Source organism: Chlamydotis macqueenii, chromosome 8 (assembly GCF_036417535.1).
Source record: "Chlamydotis macqueenii isolate bChlMac1 chromosome 8, bChlMac1.mat, whole genome shotgun sequence".
Classification (NCBI taxonomy): domain Eukaryota; kingdom Metazoa; phylum Chordata; class Aves; order Otidiformes; family Otididae; genus Chlamydotis; species Chlamydotis macqueenii.
The window spans coordinates 28,336,740-28,360,470 of NC_141563.1; the positions used below are offsets into that span (position 1 = coordinate 28,336,740).

Below are 23,731 nucleotides of genomic sequence, written 5' to 3' on the forward strand. Positions count from 1 at the left end.
CCTGTTCTGCTGCCGTCCCGCTTGGTGACCTTCAGGCTGAATTGCCAGCACCAGTTTGAAGGTGGCACCATTCCCGGTAGGGAGAATTCTGGAAAAGCCCGGATGGGTGGTCACTTCTGCAAATGCAAAGCTTGAACTCTGGTAGATTTGCTATTATTATGAAAAAAAAAAACCCAACCCAACACAATAGTTTTCCTGCCCTAGGATGCAAAGCTGAAGAGTTCCCTAAACCTTCACCCGCGACTGAGCCAGGCCAGCAGCTATGTGACATGGACGTCATGCCCCCAACCAAACGTGACCTTACCTATTTGTCTTCCAGCAAACTCTCCCATTCCTGGCTTCTGGAATGATTTTACAGTCCCATAGCTAGTGTTATCCTAGTACTGGTACCCTTGTATACCCATAACACGTTACCCCACAGTAAGAAAGCGTGTCCCTTCTCTTACAGCGGAGATTATCTCGTTTCACAGGGAGGATAAGTGAGCAAAGCCATCCCGATGTACTGCTGGGGGCACAGGTGACAATGTGCAAATGAACACCGGCACTGCTCTGGCCCTAAACAGGAAGAAATTTCTCCTGGCTGGGTCCCCAGTCCTGCCATGGGACTCCCTTGTCTCCATCTCCTTCCATAGCTTTTTGGGTCCAGGGAACCTCATTGCAACGCATCCGTACTCGGAGCTCTGCCCAGCTGCGGTATTGGAGACTCCCACCCGGAACCTTGGGTGGAGATCAAAAGTGGGAGAAAAAAAAAAACGTAACAACCCAGGGAGCTCTCGGGGGTATTGAAAAGTCATCTCATTTCTTATTAATCGCTTAGGCCAAGAATTCGAACGTCGGCAGCGTGTTGGCTGGGGTTGTTTTCCTTGCAGTTATCCACATGCAATTCATGCCTTGGAAAAGGACCCATTGACCATCATGCATTGTTGCTTAGCTACACGTGCTTTCCCTCTAAGTTTTCCCAAATGGAAACATGGCTCTGTTTGCTTTGGAGATCATTTTCCCTGGCTTTCTTTGCTTAACAGTAAATAAGTGCAAGAAGAGCAGCCTCTGAACGCTAAGTGGGGAAATAAAGTGCTGCGTAGGGTAATCATTTAAAAACCAGCGCATGAACGCGATGCCTTCCTTGTCCAGCCAAGGTGATGGGCAGGGAGGGCTTGAGCAAAGGCAACTTGCAGGTGGGCTTCTTGAAGACCTTTTTTTCCCCTGTCCTTTACATTAAGGTTCTTTCTTTGCTGAAGATTTCCAAACCCAAAGGAGGAATTTGGTTGAATAACCAAGAGAAGAATATAAATTTCCTGGAGGAGAGGTGGGACTTTATGGGACTGAGAGCTCACTCTGTGTCTCCGCTTGCCTTTTGAAGTCCTAGACATCCTCTAGAAACACGCAGGAAACACACCTCCCTCGTCCCTGCAAACCACCACACTGCTTTGCACCACCGGACAGGACTTTATCACCACCGAACCCCCAAATTTCACAGATTTACTTGGACCAGGCTGCGGCAGCACAGCTGAAGGTGGGCATGTGCTGGCAGATCAGCCACCGCAGCGTGAAGTTCAGCTTCCCAGTGCACCAGGTAAATCCTTCAGCCATTTGCTGGACGCCTGAGCCCATCAGTGCCAATGCTGCACAGATGTCCTCCAAACGCGCCACAAACCCAGAGCATTTGGAAGGCATCAGCGTTGCTGTCCGTGCACGGAGGGACTGCGCAGCATGTGTGTGGCTGGTCCCCTGCCTCCCGGGAGCACTGGCCTTGCTAAGCATGTGCCTTAGGGCTGAGTGGTGCTGGCACCATGCTCGTGTGCAGGATTTCCAGATGTCCAGCAGTTCTTCTGTTCCTTGATGGTCAAACAAAACTTGCAACATCTTCAGATTTTGCTGAGGACAAAGCTTTTGGGTAAAAAGGCGGCTGGTTCTCTCTCACAATGTGTAGGTTGGTAGAGACCGAAGTGCAAACCCGTTTGTTTCTCAGCGCCATGAGCGCACGCTGGACACGAGCTCTTTGCTGAACACAGGCAAAGCCGGCAGCCTATTAAAAGTGCTTTGAGGAATTAAATGTGAGAAAACAGGAGGAGGGGAAGAGGCAGGGAAAGGAGAGAAAAACTTGCTGCTGCACGGTGGGGGGCAAGGCTGGTGGACACTAAAAACTTTAAATGATCAGATAGGACCAGTGTCTGAGGCACCCCGAGACAGAGGCTCGGTCCCAAAGCGAATATCCACTTCACCAGCCCGTGCGTCCCTGCAGCAAGGATGGGGCTGCTGTCACCGGCGGATGCTGTCTGGGTGTGTGTGCTAACCTGCCCGCACCTCCACTCACACCGAGCTCAGGCACATCATCCTCACGGCACGGCCCCATGCCCCGGCTCCCTGCAGTGGGTGGGTTTCAGCACAGGTGTTTTGGGGAGCTCAGTGGGCCATGGGGTTGGCCAGGATGTCCTCTCCTTCCCTTTGCCTTTGCATTTCTGCAGCTGAGGCCAAATCCTGCTTCTTGCACTCTCCTCTGGTCTCTGCAGTTGATGGGGAGATGCCAGGTCTCTCTTGTCCTGGGCAAAGGCATGGAGACCTGCTCTTAGGACGCGTGGGTGTCTGCCAGCCGGAGCCATGGGCTCCTGCAGTGGGCAGGGAGCGGGGCATGGCTGGCGCAGAAGGCAATGGGAGGACCAGCACAGTCAGGCTTACAGAACCCAGAGCTCAGTGCCACCATGCCGTTGCCGGGAAGGCAGCACGGATGGCGGAGAGCTGCGTCCGTCCCTCTGGCTCACTGCAGGCTGAGCACCCGCCTTCAGTCCCAGAGCGGAGTCAGGCCAAGGGCAGTTTTCATGAATGGAAATCTCTCTGGTTTTATTGTCTTTGAAAGCCTGGAAACACCTGCCTGTTGCTCAGAGAAACAGCAGGCAGGCAGAATAAGGGTCTGGCAGCACCTCCCCTCTGCCATGCGTCCTTCCTGGGCACCCTTTGGGGCCCAGCCCCACCAGCACCCTCTGCACCCCGCAGTTGGTTTAGAGTTGGCCCTGTGAAAATCAAACATCAAAGGGGCTCTTTCAGCAAGGGCTATTTCCACATCAAATGCCTACCTCCAGTCCCAAGCCATTGGGGAGAGAGCTCTTCATAAAAGGAGAGGGAAGATTAATATTATTTTTCAAAAGTATAATGGGAGGCTTCTACTCCCCAAGCACTTCAGAGCTGTTTTTTTGCACAAAGCCAGAATAATTCCATCCCCAAAGGAAAGAGAAAAAGAAAAACACATTAGAGAGGGTTACGAATGCCTGAAAAAACAGTTGGTCTGAATAGAAATGTTCACGTCCCTGTCACTTTGGGGGCTGGAGGAGGCTGCTGCTGGAAGAGCTGACTTTCCCATGGGAATGTGTGTCCTCCATCATCACTTGGAGCAGCAGGGTCATTCGGGATGCCTGCTCGAACACCAGGAGGTGGGAAGAGCCAGAGATGGGCTGTTGGGGTTGCAAGCTGGTGGGAGGGTGGAGGAGAGGAAAAGGAGTGGAGAAGATGCTGGGAGCACCCTCTTGGGCAAGGGGAACAGGGGGAAAGCCTGCTGCTGGGCACAAGCCTCTTGCGGCTCCACAGAGAGGAAGGCGGCACAAGTCCAGCAGTGTGCCTGGACAGTGGCACAGCTCTACGTTGGAAAGTCACCTGCAGCCTCAACATGTTCCTCTTAAGTACCATCTTCCATGCCATCACAGGGGAAAGCACATCCCAGCAGCCTTGACAGCAAGTTTCTGCTCCGTGAGCAGGAGCCATCAGGCCAGACGGGTGTATAAGCAATTATTTGATCACTACCACTGCAGGAACCAACTTGAAAAATACCTCAAATTCACGAGCTGGCAGCCTGCTTATGAAAAATCAGACTAGGAGCAAACTCCCACCCTGGAAAGTCCCTCAGCTGTTGTCTGCTGTGCATGCTTTCCCATGGTGGCAAGGGTTGGGCCGAATGCAGAAGATGCTGTGGGGCTGGCAGAGCTGCCCTGGGGCAGTGTCCCCAGGCTGCTGGGTCAGGGCTGGCAGGGCTCAGCATCTGGGAGGTGATCTGTGCTTGAGTGACTTAGTGCCTTGCTTGCTTTCTGCTTCTTGCTCATTCAACAGAGCAGCATGTACCTCACCTTCCTCTGGACTTGGGGTGCACATGTGAAGTGAGGTCTGGGACAGTCCTTGCAGCCCCAAGCCTCACAATCACCAGTGACATGAGACCCTTGGTGGTTTTCACTTAACAAATGGGTAGGGAGAAGATCCTTGTGGGTAAAGGAGAGGAAAACGCAAACTGTGATCCTGAGGGTTCAGAGAAACTCTTCTGGTTAAGCCAAATCTTGCCTTTTCCCAATGCATGGAGTTGCCCATCCATGAAGAGGGCTAGAGCAAGCAACTTCACCACCTAAATCCCAGTTGAGCCCTTAAAGAAATGCTTGAGTGGCCCTTCAGGTTCATCTGCTGGCCACTGAAGGGGCAAAGACTTCATATTCACCCCAAAAAGCAGAAAAATCCCCCAGTTCCTCTGCTGGAGATTGCAGCTGATGGCTGGAGGGCAGCGATGGGAGAAAGAAGAGGCAAGAGGGTGGCCGGGCAGCCGTTTGTGGGACTGTGCTGCAAGCACCGAGTGCCCCAGCATCCTTCCTCCCGGCTTTCCTGCACACCCGGACCCAAAGCAGAGGGTGATGGCAGACGTGGCTCCTCTCCCCGAGACATCAGCTGCCTCCGGGAAGCTGGGGGAAGCCCTAGGAAAGCGGCTTCATGCCGGTGACAGAAGCTGACGCACGGCGGGTCAGTGCTGGGAAAGCCGAGGGGCGCACGGAAACGGGAGATGCCTGCAGCGGATGATTGTGCTGGGAGGATACAGCTGGTTTGCTGCCTGCGGGACTTCAAACGCTCTGCCCAAAACAACTTACTCAGATTTACTGTAAGCGGCAGCCGGGCCAGCGGCAGCTCGCGGTGAACATACCAGCGCTGCCGGCAGACAGGGCTGTGGGAGCCAAGCTGGCCCCCTGCCCGACAGGCCAGAGGAGACGCGTGGGGGCCTGCGCAGCCCTGCCCACCTGCCCCAGCAATAGCGTTTCTCCAGGATTGCTGTTGTTTGTGCAAAGGCAATGAAATGTGGCAGGTTGCTTGTTAGGGATGCAGTGGGCGAGGAATACAAGCGGCCAGACCCCTTGGGGCACACTCACCTGGGGCTGGGTACATGGGAGGAGGAGCTGGAGGGGGGATGCTGCCGCGAGGATGGGATGCCACGGCACAGCCATCACTTGTCATGAGGGATGGCTAATTTTCCATTCACATCATGACTGGGTCACCGTGAATTTGGGGCTGCCAGCAAGGAAGGAAATGTGGCTGGCTTTTCTGACCTGTAGTCCAGCCACAGGCCTCCCTTCCCCTCCTGCTCCCCCACCGTGCAGCACCGTTTGGTTTCCAAAGGGAAATCAGGAGGTTTTTCCCCTGGGAGAGGAGATCAGAAGAGCTGGCGGCCGGTGGGGACGGCGGAGCACAGCCGGAGTTTCTGATATTCAGAGCCTCTGTGTGGGTTCAGGCAGGAGGGACCCACCACTGCCCACAGGCATCACTGCTCAGCCCTGCGCTGGGCAGCAACTAGTGAAGTGTGGCAGAGGCAGGAGCCCCACGCTTCCAATAAGAAGGCAACAGTCCCAAGAAGATGTATCTTCATTGCCCAGAAGCTGTGGTGACCAAATCACACTGTCTTGCTCTCCAGCACAACCTCCATCCCAGCATGGGGCTGGTTGCAAAGTGTCCTCATGTATCTGGTGATATTTGTGGACCTCACCCACTGCAGGGGCAAACGTAGGAGGTGGGCTTGAAACCTGCCTAGATGCCTTCAGGGTGCTAGGACCACCTTTGACATAGGTTCAGGATCATCTAAGGAACCTGAAGGTGCACAAGTCCATGGGTCCTGATGAGATCCATCCGCGGGTCCTGAGGGAACTGGCGGATGAAGTTGCCAAGCCACTGGCTATCGTATTTGAGAAGTCGTGGCGGTCTGGTGAGGTCCCCGATGACTGGAAGAGAGGGAACATAACCCCAATTTTTAAAAAGGGGAATAAGGAAGACCCAGGTAACTACAGGCCGGTCAGCCTCACCTCTGTGCCTGGCAAGGTCATGGAGCAGATTCTCCTGGAAACCATGCTAAGGCACATGGAGAGCAAGGAGGTGGTTGGTGACAGCCAACATGGCTTCACCAAGGGCAGATCGTGGCTGACCAATCTGGTGGCCTTCTATGACGGGGTGATGGCATCGGTGGACAAGGGACGAGCAACTGACATCATCTACCTGGACTTGTGCAAAGCTTTTGACACTGTCCCGCACGACATCCTTCTCTCTAAACTAGAGAGGCATGGGTTTGATGGACGGACCACTCGGTGGATAAGGAGTTGGCTGGATGGCCACACTCAGAGAGTGGTGGTCAATGGCTCAATGTCCATGTGGAGACCGGTCACGAGCGGTGTCCCTCAGGGGTCCGTGCTGGGCCCGGCCCTGTTCAACATCTTTGTCGGCGACATGGACAGTAGGATAGAGTGCACCCTCAGCAAGTTCGCCGACGACACCAAGCTGTGTGGTGCCGTCGACACGCTGGAAGGGAGGGATGCCATCCAGAGGGACCTTGACAGGCTGGAGAGGTGGGCCTGTGCCAACCTCATGAAGTTCAACCAGGCCAAGTGCAAGATCCTGCACCTGGGTCATGGCAATCCCAGGCACAAATACAGGCTGGGCGGGGAATGGATCGAGAGCAGCCCTGAGGAGAAGGACTTGGGAGTGCTGGTGGATGAGAAGCTTAACATGAGCAGGCAATGCGCCCTTGCGGCCCAGAAGGCCAACCGCATCCTGGGTTGCATCAAGAGAAGCGTGGCCAGCAGGTCGAGGGAGGTGATTCTCCCCCTCTACTCTGCCCTGGTGAGATCCCACCTGGAGTACTGTGTCCAGTTCTGGAGCCCCCAACATAAGAAGGACATGGACCAGTTGGAGAAGGTGCAGAGGAGGGCCACGAAGATGATAAAAGGGCTGGAGCATCTCTCTTATGAGGACAGGCTGAGAGAGTTGGGGCTGTTCAGCCTGCAGAAGAGGAGGCTCCGGGGAGACCTGATAGTGGTCTTCCAGTACCTCAAGGGGGCCTACAAGAAAGATGGGGAGAGGCTGTTTAGTAGGGCCTGTTGCGATAGGACGAGAGGTAATGGTTTTAAAATAGAGGGCGGTAGATTTAGATTAGAAATTAGGAAAAAATTTTTTACGATGCGAGTTATAGAACACTGGAACAGGTTGCCCAGAAAGGTGGTGGAGGCCCCATCTCTGGAAACGTTCAAGGCCAGGCTGGATGAGGCTCTGAGCAACCTGACCTAGTCAGGGATGTCCCTGCTCCTTGCAGGGGGGTTGGACTAGATGACCTTTGAAGGTCCCTTCCAACCCTAACCATTCTATGATTCTATGATTTCAGGTGATTTCTGGAAGCTGGCATGCAGGAGGACAGAGCACGACACCAACTGCCATCCCAGCCCTACGCATATGGTCCCCGCTATAATGCCATGGTCAGAGCAGCTGATTGCCCCAGGACACACCCTAAAGGGCAGCAAACCTCTCAATGGCCCTCACTGCGGGCCGGCATCCTCTCCTCACCACTGCAGCCACGGCTGTTGTGGCCGGCCGGCCCGCCACTGCCTGCTGCAGCCTGGCACCCTCAGCCTTGGGGCAGGTCCCAGTGCCAAGTTTGGAAACACATGAGGTGGATTTTCTCTTGCCAGGTGCTTTCTGCTGCCGAGTGTGATGCTCGACGGCGGTGCTGTGAACCCTGGATGGAGCAGTTACAGCTGCTTCCATGCCCTGGGCAGCCCCTGGCCCCCCAGACCGGTTCCACTGTGGTGGCACCGGGGCAGCCAGCAGAGAAAAGGCAGTGAAAGCCCTGACTGTGGCAGAAACCGCTTGAGCAGCTCAGCAAAGCCACGCAGAGGCCAGGCTGGGCGCCGCTGGCTGGCTGCTGGCTCAGCCCTGCGATGCCGGAGGCCGCAGCAGAGCCGGGAAACCCCCCAGCTGCACCCCGCTTCCGGCCTTTGTGCGAGGAGCCGGTGCCGGGGTGGTGGTGGCGGGACGTGGCAGCGCGTTGGCCATCCGTGTCACTCTAGTCTGGGCTGCACCAGAGGCTCGCACCCCCCCCGCGCCCCGGGAGGTGCTTCTGGATGGAGGGAGACCCTGCCAGGTCTGGCCAAGGGGACATGCCGTCCCCTCACACGCAGCTGTGCCGGGAGGAACATTTCCGATGCCGCCGAGTTCCCAGAATTCAGGGGAGGCTTCAGCCCTGGCTCTCTTGTCTCAGCTCACGCTTCCTTCCCGGCTCAGCCTGCAAACCTGGGCTTAGCGCTGGCGGTGCAAGGCGCGACTGAGGGTGGGCAGCCCTTTGGGCCAGGCCCCGTGGAGCAGAGCCGGGCTCACGCCAGTGCTGGCAGCCGCTCCAGCCCTTCTCCTGGCCCCTCTCCCAGCCAGGCTGTCTTCACCGATGGATCGCACCGGCGGGCTGCCGGCTGCTGCAGAGGTGCTTGTGCCGGCGGCGCTGACAGAGCTGCGTGCTGCCCGACACCAGCCAGCTCGGTGACATCGGCCAGTGCCATGTCCCTGTCCCCCTGCCCCAAAGCTGCCCAATGAAATCCCTTAATGGGGCACAGCGGGCCCCAGCAGTGGTGCGGGGTCGCTGTGCCCTGGGGTGCCGAAGGAGCGTGGCCATATCCCGCAGCAGCCTCTTCCCCCCCTGCCACCAGCCCATCTCACCATCCCCGAGCTCCTGGGGACCGAGGGGCTCCCAGCACCTGCCCCTCTGCTTCCTGTCCCGCCTGCAGGACTGGCTGGCCCGGAAAAAAAATGAGTTTGGGACTCAAACCTCCAGCCCAAACCTGATGTCCCTGGGAGGGAGCGCTGACCCTGGCCCTGCAGCCCTCCAGCACCAGCTCGGAATTAAGTCTCTCCTCTACGGGAAGAGTTCAAGCCTCCCGGTCAAATCCGGGAAGGAGTTAGCCGGTCTTTGTGGCAGGCGGATTAGAGGCAGAGGTAAATGCTCCTGCTAAGTGTAATCTGGCTGGTTAAAAGCTCAGCTCAGCCTCTATCCCAGCATCGTCTTTGCTTCTTATAAATATAAGAGACACTTCTGCAAACAGGGTTTCTTTTCCTTTTGCCTATTTAGAGACCTAAGAGACTGGGGAGAGCCTGTCACCCTCCTGCTCTCCCCAGGGTGTCATTAGGGTTTATTACCACCCCCCGCTCCGGTGCCTCCTTCTCTCCAGGATGGGTTTGGCGCTGGCAGCCTCTGATCCTGCGAGTGCAGCAGGAGGGGGATTACAGCTCGCGGGGCTGCGGGTCAGGGCAGGTAAAGGCAGCAGAAGCTCCCGGCGCTGGGGAAATGGGGCTGGGGGCAGAGCCAGGGCCCTCTTTCACCCCACAAGCCAGGGGCCTCTTCATTTCCACATCCTGGGAGCCCCCCTGCAATGGATGGTGCAGGGGTTTGGGGGATGGCTGGGACATGGGAGGCTTGGCTCACTGTGAAGCACACAGGAACACAAAATAGAAGTTAAAAAGTCATAACTATATATAAATAGGTAACAGTTATCTGATTCTCTCTAAAAGCTCCTATTCCTGAGCTGGTGGCACTAAGGTGGGTGCAGCAGGGAGGCAGCTCCACCTGTGACCCCCCCACCCTGGCCATCGCACCCCATGGCAGGAGCATCCCTGGGGACTCCATCCCCGTTGTCCCTTCCAAGTGACAGAGGACCACCTGGGCAAGGCTAACCAGCACCTGTATGCCGGCCCCGGGAGCTCGTGTGTGCCCTGGAGAGGGTTCCATGTCCCCAGGGCTGGAGGGTGTGCGGGTCACCTCTCCCTGGGATTATGGACAGAGTTGGGGGCTCTCACGAGGAGCACGAGGCAGGCAGGGATCAGGGGCTTACTGGGGATTAAGGTATTTTCTGTGCATTTAAACTAGTCATCGTGAACCTGGAGCTCTCTAGGAATGAGCGACCCAGAGCACGGCACCCAGGGGACAGGGGAGAAGTGAGGGGAGAAGCCAAGCCCCCACCCTGGTCCCCATCACCAGGGCTTGCAAGGAGTGGGAGAAGATGCTCAGAGAGGCTTGGAAGCCCCCAAAGCCCCAGGGATGGCCCTTGGGCTCCAATTTGAGAAGAGACAAGCACATGCCATGCAATTCTGGTGAGATGCGTGCTGGTGGAGGAGAGGTTGAAGGGCTTGGGGGGGACAGCAACCAGTCCTGGGGAGACGGCAGGGCACCATGCCCTCTCTGGGGCCAGGGCAGAGTGGTCCATCCCGAGAGGCATGAGGGCTGGGTGGCTCCAGGAGCTTGTTAACCTTAATCCTCCCTTGGATTAATGCTCAGGGGAGCTGGGGACAGCGGTTAAACCCGCAGGAGCGAGCCCTCGCCTTGAGCGTGGCACTGCAGCGGGGTCACGGGGAGACAGAGGGCACAGGTTAAGCACAAGGAGAGGGGCAGGCAGTCCCATGGCCTAATCTGACCTGTGACCTGGGGTTTTGTGGGCATATTCCTGGGCTCTGCCCTCCCTGGGAGCAAAGGGATGGGCAGAGTGATGGCCAGCTCTGTGCCGGGGTCATGTCTGGCAACGCTGCCAGGCTCCGAGAGGGTGCTGCTGGGTCTGGCCTCTGCGGGGCCACTGTGGGCTGAACCCCTGGGGTCAGAGCAGCCCAGAGGTGTCTGCTCTTGGAAGGATGCTCATCTCAGGGAATGCCTGCCTGTGATGAAGTCTTTGGGATGAAATCCCTCTCTGGGGCTGAGCTGGCTTCCCTGGGGCTGAGCTTTCAGCTCGGCTCAGAGGAGCGATGTGAGAATGCTCAGGGATGCTCAGACAGCCCATGCTCCTACCCACGCAGACCCCAGATCCCCACAGAGGACCCCCTCACTCATGGCATTAGTGAGCCACCCCCCTCTGCAGCCACCAGCCATGCTGTGGAGCTTGCAAGCCCGTCCAGCTGCCATCCCTGCAGATAGGGCCACTTGTCCCCAGAGCAGCCCCAGCCCTAGCTCCCCCCACAAAGCAACGTCAAGAGTCCTGTCCAGCCCCCTGTGACACCCTGTCCCAGCCTGTTGGGGACCCCACACCGGGTCCCCAGCCCCAGCTGCGCGGCAGATGCCAGGGGGATGCCCTTAGAAGTTCCCATTCCTTGACAGCACGGGTGCAGCTCCCTCCTCGGTGTCCCCCAGTCTGAGCTCTTTTGCCAGCCAGCCAGCTGCTGGGAGAAGGTCCTGCTGAGTTACACCTGCGTCCCCTGGACCCTGAGCACCAGTTACATCACCCAAACCTGCTGCCTGTACCAGGGAGATGCCACGGGACATTGCTACCCAACCTGACATGGCCAGTGTCACCTTGGGTGCCTCCCCGGTGGGGCGGGGTGGCCTGGCAGGGGCTGCGGGTGCCATGTGCCTGTCCCCTCGGGCATCGAGGCAGGATGGGATGTGCTGTCCTAAGTGGCGTCTTAACTAGATCTGATCCAGCCTTGCAAAGCCACAGCGCCTTCAATTCCCTTAGCACTCCAAATCTGCTACTGTGCATCTAAGCGGATTATTTTAAATACCCCATGATGGACTGCTCCTTTGTAATATAATCCAGCCTCATGTGTCCCATTCCCCTCCTATTTGCTGTGATTTAGCTGCAGCTGTGACAGCCAGAAAACTCCCCAGCTCCCCCTGCTCCCTAGGAAACATCCCGCATACCAGCTCCTTCCCCAAATCCTGCTCTGCCATGTGTGGCCGGATCCTGGGGACGCTCCTGCTGCCTCTGTCACGCCCTTAGCATGCAGCCTTTCACATCTTGGGATGAGCGATGGACAGGGGATATGCTACCCCAAAGCTGCTTCATCTGCACCCAGAGCCGAGCCCCTGTTCCCGCTCTGGGGCACAGGCATCGCCCTGCCCGCACCTCAGGGCAAGATCCGGCCTCGGCTGCTTTCACCCAGAGAGAGGCCATGCCAGAGCCCTTTTTGGTGGATTTTACCAGCTTTCAGGCCTGTTGCCTGAGCTGGCCAGCTCTGACACCTCAGCCCTGCCATGAAGTTGGCAAAGCGGGAAAGCATCCTGCCTCCGGCTCCCACTCCCACTGGAGAGGGGAGTTTGGGGAGGGAGTGGGATGGGTGAGGCCAGCAAAGCCCACCCAGCCCCACTCTCGACGACGGCAAAGGAGCCACCGCTTTTCCAAGGGCTTCCCTTTGGGGCTTGTCTGATTAATGAGGGCTTGTTATTTCCAAACTGTTTGAAATCGTGTTTATTTTATTTGCCGCTGGATTCCTCTGACTCAGGGCTCATCGTTAACTGCCAAAGATGAGTGACAGATCCTACTAATTACAGCTAATGATGGCCTTAAAGGATCTCTGCGCACGCACGTGTGTTTGTGTGCACACATGCCAAGGGCCATTTATAATTTAAAGTGGAGAGAGTCGTTAGCATAAACCGTGCCCAGATTAATTGCAGAGAGCGGCCTCTCCGGGGAGGATGCTCGCCGAGAGGCTGCGGTTTCAAGCGATGGATGCTGAGGACGGTGCAGGCTGCCTGGGCAGCGGCAGTGTGGTCCCAAGCCAGGTATCAGCCTCGGGGACAGCCAGTCAAAGCCACCACGTAGGACACTTTTGGCGCAAAGCCACTGAGCAGCCGGCAGAAACCAGGGGACCCCGCTGTGTGGCACAGGCACAACCGGCTCAGAGCCGCACAGGGCCATGGGAGCTGACATCCACCCCCTGGCAGAGCTCTGTGGGGTGTTTTCCAGCTGGGAGGAGCACTGTGCCCAAGAGACCCAGTTCTCCCCCAGCTTCTCTGGGAACAGGCAGCGGGAGCACTGGGAGACGTTTTTTTATGGCCTCCCTGAGGACAAAGTAGCTGCAGGAGCACAACCCCTTACTAGACACTGGAGACCTCACCTGGGGGGCTGGAGTTAGCAGTGCCCCTACCCTGGGGAGAGTCTTACCCCCTTTAGACCCTGGGTGATCCAGCCATCCAGCCCTGATGCTGACTTCTTTGCTTTTACCTTTCTCCCCAGAGGGGAAGAGGGAGGATGGAGAAGACGAGGCTTTCCCCACCGCTGGGCGGGAGGACGTGGCATGAGAAGCACCGGCTCCAGGAGCTCACAGCCACCACCCTGGTGAGGGGATCAGCAGGCGGCAGCTCAGGCAGAGTGGGCACGTCCCACAGAAGGGTTGACCGGGGGGACTTCCCCAACCACGATCGACACAGCAGGGTTTGCTCCAAGCCCTTCCCTAAACCAGCTCTCCACTTGCCCAAGCTGACTTTCTCCCACCCCTGCAAAGAGGGTGCACAGGGACAGACCCACATGTCCCCCGGCTCCACCTCCTCACCCTTCCCCTCCCTGGGGGTCCGAGCAACCTCGCCCCTGTCCCAGCCGTGCCGACGCAGGCCATGGAAGGGGCATCCAGAAGGAAACCAAAAGCTGTTCCAGATGGCAAAAGGCTCAGCAGAGTAGAACAACGGCTCCCCAGACCTTATCTTTCTGCAAACCAAATCCATCCTTCTTGGAAAAAAGTAATTCAAGCTCCTTGGTCTTCCTCGGAGCCGGCAAGCGGGAAGAGCCAAGCGCCGGCGCCGGCTCCCCAGGGAGGGGAAGCGCCATCCTGCAAAGTGCTTCTATATCAGTCTCTGCCACGAGAAGGTCTAAATTGGAAGCGATGGTAGCAGCAAGCATCAGAATGCCGAGATGGACTCTGGGGCCAGCACAAAGGTATTTCAGGGGCTGGATGTGCTCAGCATGGAGGGACGCCTGCCAGCGCAGGACACTGCACTTCTAATCCCGCTAAAAGCTGGGAGGAAATGACTTGGATGAGGGCTTTTGGCTTCCTCACTGAAAAGACTAGATTTAGGTCAGGCCTGATGGCTCATGAATTTGTCTTGGATCTTTTGAATTGTTCTGGACCCCAAAACACTCAGGTTTCTCTTTCTGAAACACTCCAGATGTTTCAATTTAAGGCTCTTGCAGAAACAGCTGTCAGAGGCTGCGGAGCAGAGCTCTGCTCGGAAACATGCAGCCACCCAACGGTTACAACTGCTCCTGCAATGGCCTAGCTTGGGCTGGTGCTTCTTGCATTACCAACCCCCTCTCTGATCCAGTAGAAATGCATTTCTTTCCAGAACTTCTTCATATAAAAGAAATCGGCCAGCGGAGCCGGCAGTGAGCGGGCAGTTATTCACCGAGTGGAGCAGACGGTGGACATCACTGTTTGACTGCTGAAACAAAAAGGACTGCCCTGAAATGCAACATTGCAGGGTTTGGTGAGATTCAACCCCCTCCTCGACTTTGTCTCAACTTGCCCTGCTCCATCTCGCTGAAGGCGTTTTGCTCAGTTTCTCCCCTGTTCACTCTTTTCTTCACTTCTGAGATGTGAACATCATTGTGCCGCCACAGGCATGGATGCTTTCCCTTGCCCAGAAGTGTTTCGCCTACATCCCCAGCTTTGGGGGCAAAAACCATTAGAGAGACCTGCCCACCAAGTCACTGAGGGTTTCAGTCCTCCAAACCCCGTTCATGCAGGGGTCCCAGGGCTCATGCTTTCCTGGTCCCACTCCTTCCCCCGGGGTGCCTTCCTTTGCTGTTGTTCCCCACATTCCCCATAGCTTTAAATCCCAGAGTAGCGGGGATGGGAGGTAACAGGAGAGATGCTCCAGTGAAGCCATGGGCTTGGAGCGGAAGGCACCAGTGTCAGAGTGAGAGCAATGCCAACGATGCTGGGCTTCAGTGGGCTCGGCACAGTCACACCATGGACCAAGAGCCCTGATGGTTTTGGTGCCCTTGGAGAGATAAATCTGGGCAGTCCATGGTATGTGGAGCCACATAGGCCATGGGGAGCAGGTGGCTTTGAGGTCCCAGGGTGACTTCAGGGTGTGTAGAAGTCTCTCCCAAGCCCAGATTTTTGCCCCCGTGCCATGGCCAAGGAGGGTTGGAGCCACCCGAGATGGGGGTGCGTGACAGGGCAGGCCACCACGAGGTCCTGGGTCTGGGCACCATGCTGCAGGCTGCTTGCTCAGCAGCACACTGAGCCCTCCCCAAATAACTGCCGTGATCCCCAGTGGAAGAGCCCAATTGCAAAGAAAACAGGGAAGCAGCTGAAAAAATAAAGGCGCTGCCATGGCACTGTGCACACCCGGGTTTGAAATTTGGGATGGTGCCGAAGCACAGCCCTGGATGCTTCTCCCTCCTCAGGGCATGAAAGATCAATGCAGGATGGTGAAATTAGAGGTGCTGAAGGCGGGCAGGATGGGCAGCCAGGACTCGTGGGTCCCCTAGGTGCTCAGGAAGAGCCGAGGGTGCTCAGCAAGGATGCTGCAGCCATGTCTGTGTGGTGTGAGGTCAAACGGTCCAGCCCCAGCCCCAGGTCTCCCAGGGATGACACAGTGCCAGGCTGCTCTCTAAGATGCCAGCCTCTGCGGGCGTCCCAGCTCCTTCACTGCCCACACTCCTCCCCAAATGCCCAAAGCTGGAGGAATCTGCTCAGCAACCCCGAAGCACAGCCACAGCCTCATGGAGATTTGATGTAGTCCGCGAGCCCCCGCCATGGACATGGGGCAGTAACTCTTTCAGCTGAAGGGAAGGATGAACGATGATGAACTGGGCAGAAACAGCTTTGCTGCGAACTGGAAAGTCTCTAAGCCTTGAGGCCAGGGTAAAAGGCAACACCCCTGCCTGCCTGCCAACCCCGTGTGTACTACTGCCGGAGACTGAGAATGCCAAACTCATTGCATCTGTGCCCTGGTTATCTCCAGCATCAGCTGGCCTAGGGCCATAGCAGGTCATGGCACAGCTCCTGGCCCTGCCTGCGCGGGCTGAGTGTGGGTGGAGGGAGCAGTCCCCGTCCTATCTGGCAGCCTCTGGGATTAGCTGTGCAGCATCAGCATCGGCAACCTGAACCCTGGGGACAGCTAGCCAGCTTCGTTAACCCCCATGCATCCAGGCACTGGCCAAGACACTCTTGTCCGCTTTCCCTCCCCAGCAGCGTGTGCGCGGTTGTCAGTTCTGACCCACATGAGGACAAAACCCACCGCTTGCATGGGCGGCCCCGCTCCCTGGGTGCTGCTGAGTGACTCTCATGTCCCCTTGGGGACACAGTTGGTACAGGGTAACACAGCCTGCATGGGGACAGAGCTGGTACAGGTATCCACAGCCCGTGTGGGGCCCCATGGCTGGTACAGAGAGCTATGGACAGTATGGGAACCCAGCCAGCACAGAGACATATGCGGGGGGACCCTGTAGAGCCCTGGGACACAGCAATACTGCAGAGTAGAGGACGGCCAGCAGCATCACCCACCCCTCGGATAGCCTGTTCCTATCTTACCATGTCTCCCCAGGTTCCAGCTCTCCATCTACAGCGGGCAGGAGGGTCCAGCACCCCATGGACACATTGAGGTGGGAGAAGTCACGCCAGGTCCTTGTCCACATCCCCATCGTTGGCACGCTGCGGGGTGCTGGGGAACGGATGCACTCCCCATCCCGTTAGCTCCATCATGAAAGCACCCACTGCAGTGGCAGGCGGGCCTGGCCGCGCTCTCCACTTCCAGGTAAACAGATGAGTCAAGGGGCTCGCCTTCCCGCCCTGCCCGGCACAGACCCGCCATTCAGTCCTGCCGCCCCGCACAGATCCCCAGTGTTCGGGAGAGGGCTCACGCTCCCGGAGGGGGACACGCCATGGCTGGGCAGCTGACACCCGGCCAGGCTGGAGTGGGGCCAGTGGGCGCAGAAGGAGCCTCTGTGTTTTGGCCAGCTCCCACCATGCCAGGGGTGGGGGGGCAGAAAGGGCCCCTTGCACCCACGGGACTTGGAGGGTGTCCCCACGGCTTGGCTGAGGGCGTCTGTCCTGCGGCACGGCCCGGGGTGCTGTGGCCACGGCAGGGCTCAGCGGAATGCCAGTCCCTCTGAGGAGCCTGGCACCGGGCTGAGCGCATGCCTGCCCCAGCCATGAGCATCCCTGCCGGGCCAGGCTGAAGGAGAGAGGGGAAAGCAGGAGGCAGAGCCACGATGCTCCAGCATCCCAGCTGTTTGTCCCGCTGCCTCCATCATCCACAAATGGCTGTCAGTGCCTTTGCTGGGGCAATGTCCCCTTTTCCATGTCTGGCACCCTCCTCCCTTACTGCTCTCCTGAGAAGGTGGCTTTCTTCCCCAAGGAGCGCAGGGAAAGCATTTTCTACCACAGCAGATGAAAATGGATTTGCAATCCAATTTTACCCTAGTACCACTTCAGTGGTTTTGATGGAGCCGCTCTGGATGGGTGCTGGTTTGAGCCAGAGGACAGCTGTCGCAGCTTCATAGACCAGGGGTTTCTTATCTGTGTCACCTTTGATTACTGTAATTGAAATCCTGCTCTGATCTGAGCCGCGACTGAATGTTTCTGCTGCCTGTGCGGGTCTTGGCTCGAATGGCAAAGTGACGTTAATAGGTTTTAAAGCCAGGCAAGGCCTGCGAGAGCATTTCTGCCTGACCTCCCAGATAGCAGCCGACAGTCACCGCTTACCCCAGTCCCACGCTCGGCCGCTGGCACGGCCCTGCTGTCCCCTTGGGACTCATTTTCCCTCCTGAAAGCACAGATCCTGCCCTTCTCCTTTGGACCAGAGCCAGGATGCTCTTGAGGGAGGCAGAGCCTGCACACAGGACCAGGGTCCAGAGCTGCTGGTGGGATCACAGAGGCCTCAGCCACCCTTTACTCACCATGCAATCCCTCCTGGGCAGCATCAGCCTTTTCCAGCATCTCCTAACCAAAAGGGCAGCGGGGCAACCTGCTGTCAGGCAGGCTGCAGGGGACAGAAATGCCACGGCGCAGGAGAGGATGCTCCTGGCTTCGGAGCCTGGTGGGAAAACCATCTGTGGCTGGCGGTGCAACCAGCGCTTTGTCACCCTCCCAATCTTCTTTTGCGAAGCTGCCAGTGGGGTTTAGCCAGAGTCACTGCAGCATTAAGAGTGACTCCAGCCCAGACAGCGTCTGAGGGCAGGAGCAGGGAGGACATGTGTGCTGGCACGCACGCTCCTGCAGTTTGGCTCGGCAAGCGGCTGCCGGCACAAGGAGCGAGCCAGCCCTGGCCGGGTTGTAACAGCAAAGCCGGTGGTTCCGTCTGAGTCAAGGAGGGTTTGCTCTGCCAGCCTGGCCTTTGGGAGCTGCAAAGCCATGTCCAGAGAGCCCTGCAGACCCCGAGGGCCAAACTCCGGCCACACCAGACAACATCTCTGAACCCTCTGGTTTTCCGGGCTGGCAGCTTTCGTGGCCGTACAGCCAAAGCTGGCTGGTGCCTGCTGGCACCAGCCCTCAAGGCTTGCACCAGTGAGGGTCTTATGGAGCCATCCTAAAACTTCACGTGCTGGTAAAAATAAAGGAGGCCTGTTAGGGCAGCCCCAGAGCCCCACTGACCAGCGCGCAGGGACGCTCCCTCCAAATCGCGGCCAGCCGAGCAACAGCATTTCCCCTCTGGCAGCGGAGCCTCCGGTGGGTCACCGGCCGGCAGCACACACAATGCTTGGGGTTATCCAGCCCGTTATCAGCTCCGGCCATGCAGTGCGGGGAGGAAAAGGGTTTCAATCCCAGCCAAGCCATGTTTCCGTCAGGAGCCATTCCTCCTGCCGCAAAAAGGACTGGGGCCGGTGGAGCAGGGCTGTGGCTGCCATGGGGAGAGAGGAGCTGCCACCCTTGGACATCACCAGAGTCCCTTGTCCCTTCTCGTGCCTGGGATGCTGCCAGTCCCCGAGTGATGCAGTTGCTTCTGTCCCAGCTTTGCCCGGCGGCGCTGTGCTGTGGCCCAGGCAAGGCCACCTGCAGAGCTTGGGGATGGGAAGGGGCCAGAGCTGGTGACCTCCAGGAAAGGGACTGCCACCGGGGTGTGCGGCCAAGTTCTGGGCTGGCTGAAACGTTCCCAGCTGGATGTCACTGCTCCCCACCCCAGGGAGGCATCCCAGAGCCCTGGTGTGCTAGGAAAACACCTGCCCAGAGTAGTGCAGAAACCACACTGGCAAAGGCCAACTCTGCCAGCCAAGAGGGGAAACTGAGGCACGGGGAGATGCCAAAAGAGGTCTCCCACCCTTTGTCCCCAGGTTGCCACGAGGCATCCTTCCCAGGGCTGTCCCAGCCGCTCACACCCCGATGGAGGAAGGGGACTGTGGTGCAGGGTCGCTCCTAGTTCCTCAGCCCAAAATCACAGGGTGGGGATGTGTCCCAGCCCCTGCTCTCCCAGCAGCGAGCATGGAGCAGGCAGGGGAGCTGGCAGATGCACCAGCAAAGGCTGGGCTTGCCAGGATCCCCTCCTGCTCCATGATTAATTGAACATGAGCTAAAATTAGCTGCAGAGGCAGCACCCCTGGGGTCTCCCAGCAGCATTCCACCACCCACCAGCTGCATGCAAGTGGGTCAGGCAGTGGCTGCCTCCCAACCGGGTGCCCTGGGTGCTTGGGGGACCCCCATCCTCTGCTGTGGGTGTGACCGTCACTCCTCAGTCCACAGCATGGCTCTGCACCTCTCGCCTCCCCACTGCTGCCCATCATCTCGGAGGCTTTTCCGTCTTCAGATTCACCAAGCTGGGCTGTTCTATGGCCAGAGCAGCTGGTGAGGTGCAAGGCCACCTTCTGGGATGGCAGGAGCGTGGATCTCTGTTGTGTTCCTCCTCATGCCTTCAGAGATTAGTTATTTTTAGCCACTCTCCCTAACTCCTGTCACTAGATAGGCTCTGGCTTTCTTTTCTTCCCCCCTCTCCCTTCCCCAGCGTTAATTTGTTTGCTCTGTATTATTTGCAGATTAGGGGAGCCAGAACCAGGTGCCTTGGTGCAGGGGACTGCTCAGCTGCAGCCCCCCCCCCCCAACCCTTCACCCAAGGGGTTTTGGTTAGGATTTGTCCTGGCAATTTTTAACCCCCATGGGATCCTCCTCACCAGCCCCGCGGGGACAAAACACTGAGGGACAATGAAAACACTGAGGGACAATGAAGACTGGAGGCATCCTGCGGCCAGTGTGCCAAGCCAAGTGGCAGGATGCTCCTGGCCACACTGGGATGCTTTGGCACGGGCAGGGCAGCACCTGGACACAGCCTCCTGCATCCCAGGCAGGTGGGGTCTGAGCCCTCTGCTCCCTCCTGACCTGTGAGTCTGCAACCCCTGCCATGACAGCCGAGGAGAGGAGAGGATGGGCTTTTCCCTTGGGTTCAGAAGAAACCAGACAGGAAAAAAAAGTTAATTAAAAACTTCAAAGCCAGATACTTCTAATTTGGTTTAACGCAGCAGTCCTGCTCAGCAGCAACGCTGTCACAGAGATGCCGGCGTGGGGCTTGGGCTGGGAAGTGCCCAGCATGTCACATCACAAGATGTCACCTGCCACCAGCACCACCACAGCCCTGTGGCTTCCATCCCTGCTCAGCACTGGAGCGTGGGGTCCCACGGTGCTGGGCTCAGGGCTGAGCGTCTGGGGATTGACCCCCCCAGGGACTGGATTTTGGAGTCACTGGGACAGTGACTCCGTGGGGAGACTGTGCCTTGGATTCTGCACGGCATGGGCCTGCCAAACCTGCTCTTTGGGAAGGTGTTTTCAAGGTGCTTGGGCTGGGTGCTGGCACCCAGTTCCCACTCACTGGCACTCATTGGCCCTGTGTAAAGTGGGGCAGAGCTAGAGGTCCTGGGGGAGCAGGGGGTGCCTGCTTCAGCAGGGCCCAGCAAAACAGTAACCCCCATTCTGGGGTGAGGAGGGGACCCTGGCACCACCAGTCCTGTCCCCTCCAGGCACTGCTCGTAAGGAGGAAGGGAGACATCTCTCTTGCCCAATTCTCACTCTTTTCCCCAAAAGGAGCCAAAATCCTCTCATTTTCTCCAGAAACCTATGCCACAGGACAGTGACACTCTTGCCCCCAGCACTCTGCTGCCTGCCTCTCGCCCCTGCTTTTGGGAATTTTTTGGTGGTTTTGTTTTTGGTTTTTTTGGGGTTTTTTTTGGGTTTTTTTTTGGTTTTTTTTTTTTGGCAGAAGTCTGTGCTGCATGGTGAGTAAAGGCATCCTGCTGTCTGAGGGCTAACAGCTTGCTGGAGAGATAATAAAGCAAAGGGGAGTAAATTAAAGTGGCTATAAATAGCATCAGGAGAGGAAAAGGAGATGAAGTCATCTTCCTTCAGCTGAGCTGGTACTTGCATCACTTCTTCCCTTCGCCTTCCCCTGCCCCCTCACCCTGCTTGGGAAACAGATCTCCATGCTTTGGGGTCCTGCTGTGGGCTCTGTGTGCCCCCTGGGTCCCCATGGGGCTGGGGAATGCCCCCAAGCCCCCAGGCTGGGCTGGGGGTGGCTGTCCAGGGTTTGCTGGAGAGCATGGTGAGGTGGCCTGGATGTGGCTGCCCAGCCCCAGCTCTGTCTCAGCTTTGCCACTGACCCATAGCATTGCCCTGTGCAAACCAGTGCCTCCAGCACAACCTCTCTGCTGCATCCACCAGTCACTGGGAAGAACTTTCAGGAGCCATCATGGACCCATCCCATGCCATTCCCCTTCAGACCCTGTCCATGGGTGGCTGCAGAGACCCCCCAGCCTGTGGAAGGGACGCGGCAAACTCAACAACAGCGAATCCACCCCCGTAAGCCCCTCCAGGAACCAGATTTCATAATTTACATTTTTATTCTTGACCATTTTCACACCCAAGCCTCCACCATCAGCCCCAGGATGCGTGGGAGAGGAGGGACCCCAACCCTGCCGGAGCTTCCGCAGGGTTCGCAGCCTGCTTCGACCTCACCCAAAACATGACCCTTGCTGCCGAGGCGGCTGCTGTCCCTGCAGCCCCCAGAGTGGCCCCCAAGCCCCCCAGACGCCGGCTCACGCGAGGTATATTTACACCTGAGTCAGAATGAGGTCACACCGCGGTTTCCTCCATGTCGGCTACCGACTCCTATTCCTGTGCTCCGCACGCACACCCGCCGTGTTATTGCAGGGTATTTATAGCTATTTTATATGTATAATTATAAAACCGCAACTCCACACACGCACGAAAATAATCACGGTGCCGGGACACGGGGGAGCGGGGCCAGGGCGATGGGAGCGGGGCTGGGGCACGGATCCCACTGCTAATAATAATTCTTTGCACTTTATATATAGCCCCTTTCATCTGCAGCCCTCCAAAACGCTTTGCAGGCATTTAATTAAGCTTCCCAACATCCTAATGTGATGACAGCCAAGTAATAATATCCTCACTTTTAGGCACAAAGAGAAGGGAGGTGGCAGGACTTGTCTGAAGTCCTGCAGCAAAGCAGCCGGCGGGGCGGCGAACCCGGGTACCCCGTGCCCTGCCCCAGACTTGTGGGGTGCCCATGCGGGGGTGTGCCCATAGAGGAGGTTTTTTGACCCAGAAAGGAGATGAGAACCCCAGGATCCTGCCCAACCCCTCGGCTCAGTTTGCGGTGGGGGCAACCAGTGACAGCACAGGGTCTGGGGGCAGCAGTGGGGACCCCGAGGACCACTGGGCTGCAGCTGCCCAACATCTGGATCAGTGGCTGGAAGAGACATAGGGATCTCGATGGACTCGTGGGCGAGAGCGATAAATAAGATGACAGGTCTGAAAGGGTTGATTTATGAGGAATATTAAGAGTCGTAATCCTGCTGGCCCGGCTGCCCCTCAGGGAGGCAGGGCGATGACAAGGACCCGGAGACATCACACGGAGACAGGATTCACTGGGGCCAAGGCCAGTGTGTTTCCAAGCAGGAGGGCTGGAAGCAGTTGTGCCTCCTGGGGATCTGGGCAGCTCAGTGTGGGGATACAGCTGGATCCCTCGGAGATGGGATCCCACAGGGATGGACCTCTGTGGTCCTCAAGGTCTGCAATTTGTGCTCTGCTGAGCATCCTCCCTCCCTCCCTCCCACATACGTCTCTGCCTGGATCAACCCCTTGTCTCCTGTCCTTGGAATGCTGCAGAAGACATAAGCAGCACGCACTTCAGTTTTGGACAGTGGTGGGAGAAGAGATGCCACCAAGCAAGAGGGACACAGCAGAAGAAAGCGGCCAGAGAGCTGGGACATCAACCACCAGAGCAGGAGTAAGAAGCAGAGGGGTGCTGGAGGCAAATGCTGGTGTTGGTAATAAACAGGGCAGAACTGCAGTCCTGGGGGGCGTGAAGGCTGGGTGGGGTCATTAACACCTGCAGAAAAAACACACGCTCCCAGCTCCCTTCCTACATACGGAGAGGTGGGGGACAAGTGCTCATCCTCACCCCCACCCTGGGGGTGCCCCAGCGGGGAAGCAGCAGCGCGTCGACAGATGCAGTGCGATTCTGCACATGTGAAAACTGAACACAAGTCAAAAATCATAAAACCAGGTTTCATCCTGTAGCAGTCACCATCCTGCCATTTTATGGTTGTGTTGGTATTTTTTTCCTCCCAGACTGCCACCACTGCTCGCTGAAATACGCCACGCCCTGACCGAGAGCGCCCACACGCACCAAGCTCCCAAAATGAGGGAGCGGGACCCACTTGCACCACACCAGAACCAAAGAGCAGCAACACAGACATAAAGCAAGCGAACAGCTGCAAACCTTCTGAGGGGCTGCAGAGAAATGCCCCAAAACCAGTCTCTCTGAGCAGAAAGGAGGGAGGGAAATGGGAACAGCACACCCAGCCAGGGAGCCAGCGCAGCCCGGGCACTGCCACAGGGACACGGGCACTTTCCTGTCACCGCACCAGTCACCGAAACCACCCCGCGACCTGCTGCTATCACGTCCCCAGATTTTACTCCC

The 23,731-nt window shown here is 57.5% G+C and overlaps 1 protein-coding gene across 1 annotated transcript in view; it reads right to left on the minus strand.

Annotated features, from left to right (window-relative positions):
• PIK3R3 (phosphoinositide-3-kinase regulatory subunit 3) overlaps positions 1–23,731 on the minus strand; it is an 81,710-nt gene that overhangs the window by 39,747 nt on the left and 18,232 nt on the right. The window lies entirely within an intron of this gene.